Source organism: Embiotoca jacksoni, unplaced genomic scaffold, assembly GCF_022577435.1.
Source record: "Embiotoca jacksoni isolate LCO1_2020_lvr unplaced genomic scaffold, fEmbJac1.0.p SCAF_36, whole genome shotgun sequence".
Lineage (NCBI taxonomy): Eukaryota > Metazoa > Chordata > Actinopteri > Embiotocidae > Embiotoca > Embiotoca jacksoni.
The window spans coordinates 1,507,012-1,519,511 of NW_027185388.1; positions in this window are offsets into that span (position 1 = coordinate 1,507,012).

The window sequence follows — 12,500 nt, forward strand, 5'->3', positions numbered from 1 at the left end:
GAGTTTGGTGTAGTGTAGAAAAACTTTTAACAACGATTCAAAGAAAAAGACCAAACACCGGTTGTGGTTTTCCAAAATGATACTCATACTATGTTGATCGGCATAAAACGGAGAGGTTTCTACAACCAACTCAAAGTTAATGACATAAGTAGACTTGCTTACAAGTCAGAGGCATTGACTTGTAAGTCAATGCCTCATACAGTCACATATGACTGCAACATACAGTCACCAAAACTTCCAATTCTATTGGTCCGTTCTACATAGTTTCATGGTCTCGTCCTTTACTCACCATGGACAGAAGATTATGAAACAGAAGTCAGAACAGAAGTAAGCAGATCAACCTTGCAGAGAAGAACATTTGAGAAAGTGTGAAAGAGAAATCTGATATACACCTTCCTGCCACTCTCGAACATCATGTCAAAATTGCGGCGGTTCAAATTCTTTGCTTTACGACAAATGTCCCCAAAAAGAATCAGATTTCTTAGGTGCCTCACTTCTATTTGGTGTTCAATGCTGATAAGCCAGTTAGGGCATGTCAACAAGCTGAACTTGGATGGTGTAGTTTAAAGATACAGTTAAGTCCTGGCCTGTTCAAACAGTATAAAATGCCAAATGTTCTCCTTCAAGAAATACCAAAAACCAAGCACCAGGGAATAACATTTCACAGCTGAGAGAGAAATATTTACCGAATTAGGAAAGTTTCACAGCAAGTAATCCTTCTTTTAAGCTAATGTGAATAAATTAAAGTGATTTTCAAATGATCAGGTGAAGAAAAACGTGTTACTTTTTTTTATTAAAGTCAAATTTCCCTGGCGCTTTTATCTTCATAGCGTAACAAAATTCACTTGTCACAATGTGTAACTAATAGAAAGCCACTCTGCCACCCTCCACCGACTCCTGAGGGAAATATCCGGCTCTTATTTGCTTAATTCCCCATTATAGGTTCACCAGCTCGTCGCTAACTGTGTCTGTGTGTGTGTTTGGTTCTGGGTAGGTAGTGAACAGCAGGTTTTTTTTAAAGATCTGCTGCGGAAAACAGCTGCCGGCTGCGGCCCTAAAACAACACTATGAAAACGAGAGAGAGGGAACTAAATCAGGACATGTGGGTTAAATAATGAAACTCACTAACAGTTTGTACACTGGAGTACAAAAATGTGTCAGTAGTGGTGTTACAGCTGCACCTTTCTCCTCCGATTTATCTCATTAAAAATAGAACCGGGACTCATATTTAAAAGACAGATTTTTTTCTTTTAAACCACATATGCAAACTGTCTGTTGTTGAGATATACGTGTAAAAAAACAAAACACAAACACATACCCGCTTGACAAACAAAACAACAGTAATAACATCACTTGCGAACAAGCGAGGAAAACAATCGTGACCATTTTGTGATGCCGCTCTGCATCTCTCTCGGGATTCGTCGGCAGCAGGGGAGTGGGTGGAGTTCAATGCCGGGTAAAAACAAAAAAAAAGAAAGAAAGAAAACAAAATGTAAAGTGGAGAACGGGGCAAACTGGCAGTTTTTTCTCCATCACCGTCTGGCGAAGCATTATTAGCCGTCTCTGTGTGGGATATCATTAATTTTAGAAAAACAAAATATGTCACGTTTATCCCAGGGGCCAAGCAACTATTTCTGTGTGTTCGAGACAGGAAGTGTTGAATGCAATCATGGCCTGAAGGCAATTTGTTATTTATTAATTTCTCTTCACGCATTTCATTTGAGTTGTGGGTTGAAAGGGAAGCTATAATTTGTACACAAATACATGGTCTATTTACAGGGTAATACAAAAACACAGCTTGAAGGGGGAATGCTATTTAATATTGCTCCTTTTTAATTATCTGTTTTTAGCGTGTCACCTCATTTAGATATCGAAGGGTCTATTTGTATGCTTCCTGTTAAAACAGGCACTTAGGGCCTGATTTACTAAAGGTTTAGAGTGTCAGTAGCGGTTTAGAGTGTGTGTGTGTAAAAGCACGCGCAAACTTCAAACCACCCACAAAAAAAATGTCCAAGCTGATCTACTAACAACGTGCGGGGAGGATTGTTACTTTCAAATGTGCAATTTGAGATAATTTAAGATAAGATAAATCTTTATTAATCCCGCAGTGGGGAACTCTAGAATAGAGGTAGGAAAAACATTGTAATAAAACAAATAATAGAATAAAAAAGAAAAATATAAATTAAAAAAAAAGTAAAAAAAAAAAAGAAAAAAGGATAAATAAACACGTAAGCAAAAATAAATAAAATACACCTTGACCTATACAGTGGAATGTAAAAAACATAATTATTAAATATAGGCGATTAAAAATATATTGTTAAATGAAAAATTTCTTGTATACACACAGTGTCCCTCTGATTCATATATAATATTGGGCGTGACCTCCTGTTTTATGTGCCGACGTTTTGTCATGAGCCAATTTCTTCTTTATTTTTCGTCCTAGTATCTTGCCATCTTCTCTTAATTTCATCAATTGATCTTTTTTTTTGTCCTAGGGCATTGACTTTCTCGCTGATTCTTCTTGTTATATTTATAATATAGAATGTGTTCATTGGCCTCCTACACTTGTGACTTTGAATCAATGGCATCAAATCAAATGTCCTTTTCCTTTCACGGTCGTCCTGCTCTCCATAAGCTTGAGCAACTTTAAAACACGCAAACTTCTCATTTTAATAGAACGATTTGCACCTGATATCAATAGGGTACAAAATAAATGTGCAAAATTTTGGACCCTTTATTTGAGATCTTAGTAAATCAGGCCCGTAGTATCTGTTTCTTCCTCATCAACCTCAAACTCAGCTTCAACAATATTCCTGCTTCCGCTCTCTTTCTCTGGAAACCTTGCCCTCCAGCAGACCCGTTCATCCATGCTGACAGCACAATTGTGCCTGCCACCCAGAATGCCAAAAATTTTGTACAACTCTAAACCCGTGATGCAGCCGCCACAGCCTGGTACTACAATGACATTATTTCCTGCCAGGGACTTCCGTCTAGCTCAAGTTTAGTCATCTCTCATGTGGCGCTGTACCGGCGACTTCCTCTGCAGCCGCGATCCTTCCCCCCCTCCCCCCTCACACACACACACACACACACACACACACACACACACACCTTCTCTCGGACTCATCCAGAACGTGGCAGCGTGCCTCGTCTTCAACCTGCCCAGACCCTCCCATGTTGTCCGCCTCGCACAATCCCTCCACTGGCTGCTCGTATTGAATGCAAAAATCCTACCGCTGGCAAACGAGGCACTCGAAGGGAACCACGCGTGCACCGCCACCGGGCCACCGTCCAGGTCCGCGCACACCAGCTCGCCGTGCTTTTCAGCCACCACACACAGGCCATTCATTCCCGGCCTGGCTGATGTTCCAGCGGCTTTCTTCATTCTCTCCCTTCCTTTTAATTTCATCGCACTTCATTGTAATTCTGACCTCTTGCTTGGAATTTTTGCAAATTCTCCTCTCGCGCTCCAATTAAGTTGCTCCGAATGAGAGCGTCAGTCAAATTAATGAAACATAAGTGTCAGTCTCTCCGCCTGCCGCCGTTTGTCATTCCCTTTCGCTGCTTCATGAATGTATGCGCGCGTTGCGAGAATAAATCTAGAGATCACCGCCTTTGTTCCGCGAGCTCACTAAGCCGCCACGTCTGTAATTGTATACTTCCTTCCCTGAATGCGGTATGTGTGTCAAGACGTGAACAGTTTTAAGTCACTCGCATTAACCCTGAGAACCTCAGACGTGTGGAGCCTGCTCGAAGCCTTGTTAAGGTGTGTGAAATGTTGGGCGTGTGCATGGTTTGGACACACACAGAAGTGCTATAAGGTGACCATAAACCCTGGAAAGCCATATAGCTTGATTGTCGGCTGCCTGCACAATAACCTTTAGAAAGCGTTGGCAGGGAATCATCCGCTTCACGGAGCCATCTGTCCCATTTGCAATTTCTCCAACAAGACGTGAGAGTCTTCGGGTATAAGCTTTTACTGGGCGACTATGTGACCACTTTGACTCGTTGTTGTCCTTTTCAGGGAGTTGTTTAAGTCGTGAAAATGTAAAAGTGTGCCTTGTATACCGGGAGTAAACAGGCCACGAACACCTGGAGGAAGTGACACGGCTGGTGTCGTGGTGCGGAGCAAACAACCGAGAGCTAAACACTCGAACAAAATGTGGATTTAATCATTGATTTCGGAACACCGTCCTGCTGCCTCCACTGGAAATACACAGCTTCACAATCAGCAGTGTAGAGTCAAACTCCCGGGCAACCGGCATCCAGCGGGATCGCAGACAGGACAGACTGCAGTAATGAAGAAAGACCCAGCGGCGCTTCTGTTGTTCCAGCGACAACTGGAGGAAATTTGGACCGCTTCGAGCGCCGCTGGTCCAGTTCCACACCACCATTATCAACCCCTCCCGCTCCAACCGGTTTGGCTCTGTGTCGTGAGCTGCAGCAAAACAGCGCCATGTGCAGAGATAAAAAAAAAAAAAAAAAAAGCCTCAGCTGTTGGCTTTCCAAACTCAAAGACCTCTAGAAGAGGGCGCTGTAAATCACGGCCGACCGCTCGCACCCCGGTCGCTCTTTCTTCCAGCGGTTTCCATCTCAGCAGAGCTCTCAAGACTGAAGACCGGCGCACCTTTTCCTTCGTCCATCATCCTCCTAAACAAGAACCCCTCTGACTCTACACTGCTGCACATGCTGTGTATTCAACCCAGTGTCACCGCAAAGCGTGTAATAGACACGCACGTCCGTTAAAGCAAAAGGTGTTATCGTCATGCCTGGACAACACCAGGCGTAGCTACTGCACGTTTTGCTTTTGCGAACGGTTGTTTGTTAAACGCAGAGTTTATCAACCAAGTGCAAACTCACGTTGTTAGGGCCGGAAAAAAAAGGACAAATTAACAAACAAGACTTTGTTACTTCCTGGATTCACATCTCATCATCTCGTATGGCAGTGCGTGACGTATGCCACCTCTCCTTCCACCTTCCTCATCAAAAAATAGGCCTTTGTACTTGGTCTCGTGGAATGACGGTCACATTAATTTTGCCACGTATGACATGCTTATATGTACACGCTTGCTGTTTTGCACCTAGACAGCCCGAGGCGTCGCTATCGCACGTTCTGCTTTATAGGACAAGCGTGTCTATCGCACGCTTTGCCGTGGTACTGGGCTGCTGTATTACATTACATGCTGTGTAAACCCCATGTCAGATCCCTCAAAAATAAAACCTCGTTCTCCCTTTATCTTAGTCAGTGCAGATATGAACATTGACTTGTTGCTTCCATACATCCATAATCTATATCAGGTGCCTCCAACCTTTTGTTTTTTTCTTCCCCTCTGAGAGCTCCTCGATCTTATTCCTCAGGTGGTCCCTTCATCTTTTCATCAAGTGCCATCATTCGGTGAAGATTTCGCAATGCTTTAGTTTGTGATAAAACTTGCAAAAACACTGAGCTATATGTTTAGTGTTGTTGAGGAAATGTTAGCATGCTAGCACGGCAAAAATGCTAAACAGCTTTTCAGCACTGCCACTTTCAGCAGTTTAACCCGCCCTGCAGATGTGAGTTTATGAGTCAATCCGGCCCCACGTAAGGATTCAGACGGATACTCCCGCTAGAAAATAAGCAAAAGTGGAAAAAAAAAAAGTGTGAGCACTTTCTTTGTCCTTGACTATGAAATATTTAATTTTCCTCCCTTACCCCGTTGCTGAGCAGCCAAAAAAATAAAATAAAAACAGCTCCAAACTATTTTCTTTCGGGGGCCCTGATGTGTTCTCCGAATGGCGCTGAAAAATACGATACGGATAGATGAGGAAAGAAATAAAGAGAGAGACAGGTGTAGATGGAGAGATGGATAGAAGATGGGGTGCGGGGGTGAGAGGGGAAATGGAAAGATGGATAGAAAGATGGATGCATGATTAGGTGTGTGTGTGTGTGTGTGTGTGGGGGGGGGGTGCGTGGAGTTTGTGGCATCTATAAATAGGTGAATGAATGGATGGATGCATGGCTGGTTGCTGGCTGGATGAGTGGATGGATGGATGAATGGATGGATGATTGGAGAGATGAAAAGCCTTGAGGTGAGGAGAGATATTAAAAGATGAATGAATACAGAGCAGCCCTCTCAGTGCACTTCTCCATTTTCTCTCCTTTCCCTCAGTCCTCTTTCTTTTGTTTTTCTTCTCTCTCTCTCTTTCTTCCTCTCTTATTCTGACCAGATGAGTAATAGCTGTAGCGCTGTGGTTTGACTGATTAATGCACTCAAAGAGCCCAGGGAGGTGGAGCACAACAAACAGATGGGGGAAGGGGATGGGGGGAATAAAAAAAAAAAAAAAAAAAGGAAAGGAAAGATGGGAGGGAGAAGAATGAGCGACTTTGTGTGTGCGTTAAAAAAAACAAATGTGTGCGAAAACCCTTAATGCCGCATGGAGAGGTTTGATTCTCCGAGGGTGATACCCTTCCCTTCATCAGGAGAAGTGTTTCTCTCTTTTCCAGTTCAGAACAATCATGCTCACTCGTTGTGTATGACCAATCAGCCAGCAGCGGGACTCCGGCGAGTGGGAGATACACAAGTGAAAAAAAAAAGAATTACAAAAAAAAAAATAAGACTGAAACATAAGACGAAGTGAGAGGGAAGTTGCTGTAGTTTTTCACTCTTGGCTTGATGATGTCGAAGTGGCATTAGAAGTGAGTGCTGACCGCACAGTCACTCTTTCTCTCTCTCGCTCGCTCTCAACACACCCACTCCGTCACCTTCTCCCTCTCTCGTGTTGTTTTCCCTCCGTCTCATGGCTGTTGGCTCTAATGGTTCTGCTTCTGTCTTTTTGTGCTCTGTCACGTTTTAATGGTGCAGTAATGATGCATGATACAGAGAGTCCCCCCCCCACCCCCTCCCCCCACACACACAACCCAGCCCCTCATTTGTTGATTATTTTTTTTGCTTTTAGGAAATAACAAAGACAATTCTTCCATCCCGTGTCGGAGCATTAAAAAAACCCGGATTTAACCCAGTCAGGGGCCTGAAGGTAAATTAAGGGTTAATGAGCCATGACTACGATTTATGTGCCATCATTAGCGAGCCTGTTAGTTATTTCTTCTAATTGAAGCCAGACCCTTTCTTTGAGCCCACCCCTGACTCTAAAACACTCAACATGAGAACAGACATTTTTAAGTGAAGGTACACGTACCTGTTGCTTTATCTGAATATATATCCAATATGTGAAAAGAAAATTGTATTTGTAACATGGATGTGACAAAGCAGTGATGTTTAACTAGGACACAGCTTAGAAAAAGGCACATTTTCTGTAATGATTTTTTAAACCTTGTCAAAAGGATTGAAGCAGGTGAAAAACCACCATAACATCAACTATTGGTTTAAGAACTGCTTTTGAAGCCAAAAGTCTGGCTTTTAGGCCATCTCGTTTTTTTGAAGGCAGAAGTGCATATTTGGACCACAGACTGTATATAAAAGTGGACCTAGCTTCCGGGTCTGAAAAACGAGGCTGATGCTGAAGTGACTTAAGCTGCAATACCACTAGAGTGCCACTAGAGGTTGGCTTCAAAAAAGCTCCCCTGCTCCATAGGCTCCCATTTAATTTTTCTTGTTAAATTCTCAGTCAATAAATATTTTTCTACGAGTTATATTTGTGTTGTTGGCTAAAGCCACTATTTCTTATTAGTTTTATGTCATTATATCTGAAAATAATCCTGTCATTAATTATAAAATAAGCAGCTAAAGATTGACTTTGTATTTTACGAGTTGTTTTTTCCCCCCTGATTCAGCCCCTAGTGGCCTTCTGTGGTATTGCACGTTAAGGCACTTTCTCTTTGGCTTCACTTTTCAGACCCCGAGACGGAGTCCATTTTCACATACAGTCTCTGGTTGACTTATGATGTTTGGTTCTGTACCAAGGCTGTATTTTGAGTTCTTAATGTAGTTAAATGAGCTTTTCTTATGTAAAGATTCAGTTTCACACTCTCAGCTATCCGTCATTCAGCCACAAGCGATGGAAACTGTCACTCGCTTATTCAAGAAGATAGCCAACTGTGTCGTGCGGCTGTAGGCCACAGGGTATTGAACTTCACGTCTTTTCTGTGCCAGACTTAATTTTTACCACTTTACCAACTGTGTGACTACAAGAATAAGTTTTGTTTTAATTTTGTTTAAACATAACTGGCCTGCAAATGTTAGCTGATGAGTCCTGCAGGGGCAGTGCTCTTCCCACCTCTGACTTGTTCATCATTATCCCATCATTATGTGGCAGTGTTTGATTTGTAAATCAAATCATGAACCGATACTAAACACACTGCTGAGTGCAAATTCAAAGTGATATGTCCCAATTACTTAATCTGACAAATTTAAGCCCCGCCCACAGAAACTGGTTGGGCTTTGGAGCGCTGTAGCTCAGATAGTTGAGCAAACTTTCCTCAGGCAAGACACTGAATGCTAATTTTTTTCCCCCCATGGCAGGTAAGCACCTTACTCCAAGATGTTTATTTTTGATTTTCAAACAATTTCATAAAGTGTGAATAACACTGCATATTCATGAGAAAAAAAACAGAAGAATATTCCATCTATTCAGACATATAATGTAAAACCGGTGATATGTTTGATGATAAAATAACAATGTAATTAGTGAACAGTCAGAAACCACAGGTGCCCAGAACATGACACCGTTCAGGCGTTTAATACGGCAATGTAAGGTTAGTGAGGAGGTAAGAGTGAGTTTCTCTTGCTTCAGGCCACACTGACTGTTACATGTTGGTAATTATCGAGAATGTCTACTGAGAAAAGGGAGAGAGTTCCTGTTTGAAGAAAAAAACCTGCACGTTAATCAAACCGTGGTGTGCCTAAACTGTGTTTTTTTGTCCTTTTGTTCAACCAATACCTGCACATAACACTTAAAATCAGAGATTTCTTACTCCTTTCTTCCTTCTGTTTCATGGCTTGTTTTTCCTCACGGCTAATGAAACATCTTGAGACTCCAGGAGGGATATATTACACCCTGAATTAAATTAAATGCTTTTGTTTGTTTATTCAGCCTCGCTTTTGTGACCCTGTGGCCAGTTGTAACCCGGGCGTTTTCAGGTTTCTTCACACACACGCAAAACCATCAAAGGGAAACGTACACAAAGTGATGAAAAGCCGAGAGAGATTTCAGTGTCATTCTTTTTTATCACTTTTCTTTTATTTCCGTCATTTCTCTTTATTCCTGCGTCTCATCGATCCAGAGGCGCTCCACCTCTCCGTCTTTCAACCTCTTTCATCAGAAGAGTCTGATTCACATGCATTGGTTTCACTCTGAGCACCCTTTAACTGTTGACCTTCATTCTCCAACTCCACAGATCCATCATCACACTGGCTGTGTGTGAGCATATGGAATAAAAGCTGTACAGTAGACCGCTTCAGAGCCTCATGCTTGTGTCTTGTCATGCATGCTCATGTCATGTTATTCTGGACCACTTGGTGGCACTGTGGTATTGGAGTCAGACAATAATATATTTCCCCCCCCCATATTCTTTCTTCTTTTTTTTTAAACTTTTTTTTTTAGTTTTAATGAAGGTGCACAAAATTGGTGGAAGGTTTGAGAGGGACTGGTGAAAGAAAAGGAGGTGAAGAAGACAGGAAAATTGAGGTGGTGGTAAGAGGAGGGGGGTGTTCGAAAATAGGAAGGATGTGGACCTCTGTTATGAGGAACCGTGACATCCAGACACACACAGAGGGCAGCAAGAAAGAGGGAGAGACGCCAGACATTTTGCAACATAGCCCTAAACCTCATTTCCATGCTGCCTGTTTTACAGTACGAGGGATGCTGAAAGCTGGGGGTGATGTAATGTAACAGAAGCACATAACCATGACTACCTGCTTTCAAAATGCCAAGCCTCTAATAAGAGCACGCACTAAAGCTTCCTTTTATGGCAGATATTGCAGATATTCAGGTGCAGCACCCTGCAATTAGCTGTCATTCCCTCTGTGTCTCAGTTCCCAAAGAGATGAAGATGGTGATAATGATCCTCCATTAATACTTATCGCATTCGTGATCAGTGAACAAGATTTCATGCAAAAAAATAAAAAGAGTTAAAGTAGAACTTTTGCCTTTTTTAAGTCAATGTTTGTCTATGTGAGAAGTTGCAGATACACACGGTGTAAAAGTCTTTCTCTGGTTTGATTTGGTTGGTTTTCGATTTCTTTAACTGTACTGGAAACAAAACAATTTAAAAGGGCAATTACAACTAGCCATCCTGTGGGTCACTACACACTTCATCTAAACAGTAAATCAATTGTCATCTATCACAGTCAAAGTTGTTATGTTGCACATGTTGGCAACCGTGTTGGCAGACAATTGTCCAATTATCGTATCTGAATGCAGACTTGCCTTTTCATTTGAAAAACTGAGCTGAAGTTAGCAGAAAAAGGTTGTTGACAGGTAATACTGAACGTTATCATTAAAGTTTCAGGCTGTGGAACCAAAACAATGAGCTGAAAGACACCAACACTATTTGCAAAGCTATGGGAAAGACTTGGGTGATCATTTTCTGTTGGTTTGTCACCAGCAAACCGTATGTTGTCATTTGAAGAGTTGTTGGCATTAAAAATAAATTCATTACTTGATTTGAATTCTATCCCCGCCTTCCACTATGTAAAATGTGAATTCACTAGGGAAAAGTCATAATCTTACAATTTGCGAGTTGTCATTTAAAAATTCAAAAAAAGTGAATCAGGAAGAATTTCATACAAAGCATTGAAAATAGTGAGTGACATGAACAAGATGGAAGCCAGGAAGAACTGATCGAGTTGAGCTTTTTCACTCTAACACACACACACCTAGTTGCCAACATGGATGAAGCATGATCACCGTCTGTAACCGTGTTTGAATGGACACTTAAAGACAAATTATCATCCTAAATACGATGGCAAAGTCTGGAATATGCACAAATATATCAGTCAGACATAAAACTTCTTACAGGTGGGCAACTCGATCTGGCTGGATCTGAAACATTGGGCGGACATCAACTAATGGTGGTCATGCTTCAGAAGCATTTGGAAAAACACGACGGAGGATGAGGATTGGGTGACAGAAAACTAAAAAAGAAGCAAAAATAAGCTCTGAACTGTGGAAAAATGTACCTAAAATTAAGGGGGAAAAATGTACCTAAAATTAAGGGGAAAAAAGATATTTAAAAATCAACGATTAATGAAAATACATTCATGAAATTACAATTTTGAATTTAAAAGTGATTCATACATTTGTTTAAAGTTTGGTTATATTGCTTTTCATAAAAAAAAATTCTCCGAGTCTGACGAGACATTCGGCTGGGATTTAGCTGCAAAGCTATTTTGACCTCCACTCGTTTTTGTTTTTTTTAAACTAATACATTTTTTAAAACTGATCTGCAAATAACTGCAAAATGTTAACAAAACTGTAGCATGTCCTACTGTCATAAAAGTAAACGTCACTGCAATTGTAATCACCCCAGGCTGCAAGACATGAGGACAAATGTATCATCCGATGATCAGTGGACTCAGTGAGCCTCTGGATGGCTCCATGTGTTCCTGACTCCACCCCCTTTCCTTTAGGGATGTCATCGGCTGAACAGCAACCACACAGACGCCACAGTGCAGCAGACACAACTCAAACACACACACAGTCGGTTTAGCCTCAAGTTAAATGCTGTGTCAAGAAAGACAGCCCATCATGATAAAAAACAAGTGTCGGGGCGTGAACCAGCTGAGAGGGAGGAGGGCGGGACAAGGACTTTGCTGAGTCATGACAAAAAGTTATGTACTGTAGCTCGTTTAATGATTGAAGATCCACGACGGCCAAACCCTCTTAACTCTCTCTCTGCAGCGGCGGAGGACAACTCGAGCTTTATTGTGCTCTTTGTTATAATATCTTCTATTGCCAGATAATAGATCAAACTGTCTGATTTGGCGGTAATATGTGGAGAACCATTTTTAGTATATTTTGGGAAAGATGTGTACATCATACAAAAATATTTTCTCCCGTAATCCGCTCGCTCAAAAGATTCCATCTCTAATCGAATTGAACTCAACGGACCTTTTACTGGATGATAAACAACAGGGTAAAGCATAATGGCAGGCGTGTGTTATCGTATCAACATCAATGTATGAAGGTGCACATTCATGGCAACATTCGCTTTGTTTTTTCCAACGGTATTTTAATTGAAATTGATTTGCAGTTAACTCTTGTTATTTATGTATTGAAAAGCCATGTGCAGTGGTGGGAAACAACATAGGTAGACAATATTTTTTTTTTTTAAATATTGAACTAACAATGACCCTCATGCCATAGTAACACAAGCTATTCTCTTTCATTTCAAGCTGTGTGGTATTCATACTTGTATTATTTTAAGCTGAGGATAAAAACTCTTCAAACCAACAATAAGCCCACTCATGAGCACACCGAGCATGTTTCATTGCCAGCTGCACCCTTCTAACTCCCCCCTCCTCCCCCCATCTCCCACCCATATACACCAATTACATATAAAA